Below are 1,517 nucleotides of genomic sequence, written 5' to 3'. Positions count from 1 at the left end.
TCAGTTAAATACTGTATACGGTTAATAACGTCGTTCGGCCTTCACTCCGAACTGAGGTGGGCTGACGCGAGTAATGTTAGATAACTGACATGATAACTGTCAATCATCAACAAAATATTCACGAGTCCACAGATACGGGACCACACAAAGGAACGGGCTAACTAACTTAATTTAAATATTAATTATTTAACTCACAATAGCCGTAGAATGGGCTAGCTATCTTAATTTAAATATTAATTATTTAACTCACAATAGCCGTGGAACAGTCTAACTAACTTAATTTATTTCCTTCAAGAACATCTCCACGAAGAAGAAGAGAAAGATACCAGGCAGAGCAAGTAAGATGAGCGAGAAGGTCGCGTGACAGGCAGCAGGCGTCATCGCTCTAAGCTGGTCCAGGTAATGAGCTTTAAGCAGGAAATTGAGGAAATTGGCACTAGTCCGTAATCCTAGGGAATGGACGCGCAGCTCCTGCTCTGCCTCACACACTTGGTACAAACGCGGTCCTTGTTTTTACAATTTGATTTCATTGGAACAACTCGCCAAATATTGAGCAACTATATTGTATCGTTTAGGTTTAGGATGGAAGACATAAAAGAAACAAAAATAATAATAAATATCTAGAAAGCCATGAAATTCATTAAACATTTGAAGCATCGAAACCATTGTAAAATTGAATAAAGAGCAATGAATTTGTTTACAAATCATGTAAACATTCTACTTCGTACTTCGTGTGAAAATAACTTCACTTAAAAATGACAAAAAAAAAGTTAACACACATCTTACGAAAATCTCGAAAATATCTTACACAAGTAAGGATTTTATGAAGAAATAAGGCCGACAAATGCGGTGATTGGGACCTTCTCCATGAGGCTGGGCGAGCGAGTGTCACACACCACACCACGTACCTGGATGGTCCAGTGGCTCTTTGACGACTAATGCATTCCGCAGACACTGACGACACTTACTTATTCCGCAGACACTGACGTCACTTACTTATTTCGCAGACACTGACGTCCATTACTTATTCCGCAGATACTGACGTCCCTTACTTATTTCGCAGACACTGACGTCCATTACTTATACCGCAGATACTGACGTCCCTTACTTATTTCGCAGACACTGACGTTCCTTACTTATTCCACAGACACTGACGTCCATTACTTATTACGCAGACACTGACGTTCCTTACTTATTTCGCAGACACAGACGTTCCTTACTTATTCCGCAGACACTGACGTCCCTTACTTATTTCGCAGACACTGACGTTCCTTACTTGTTCCACAGACAATGACGTCCATTACTTATTACGCAGACACTGACGTCCATTACTTATTACGCAGCAGACACTGACGTCCCTTACTTATTCCGCAGACACTGACGTCACTTTCTTATTCCGCAGACACTGACGTCACTTGCTTAGTCCGCAGACACAGACGACACTTACTTATTCCGCAGACACAGACGACACTTACTTATTCCGCAGACACAGACGACACTTACTTATTCCGCAGACA

The sequence above is a fragment of the Hyalella azteca genome, unplaced genomic scaffold (assembly GCF_000764305.2).
Source record: "Hyalella azteca isolate HAZT.00-mixed unplaced genomic scaffold, Hazt_2.0.2 contig4507, whole genome shotgun sequence".
In the NCBI taxonomy this organism is placed as follows: Eukaryota; Metazoa; Arthropoda; class Malacostraca; order Amphipoda; family Hyalellidae; genus Hyalella; species Hyalella azteca.
The sequence above is the reverse complement of the archived record's forward strand: the minus strand, read 5'-3'. Positions refer to the sequence as shown.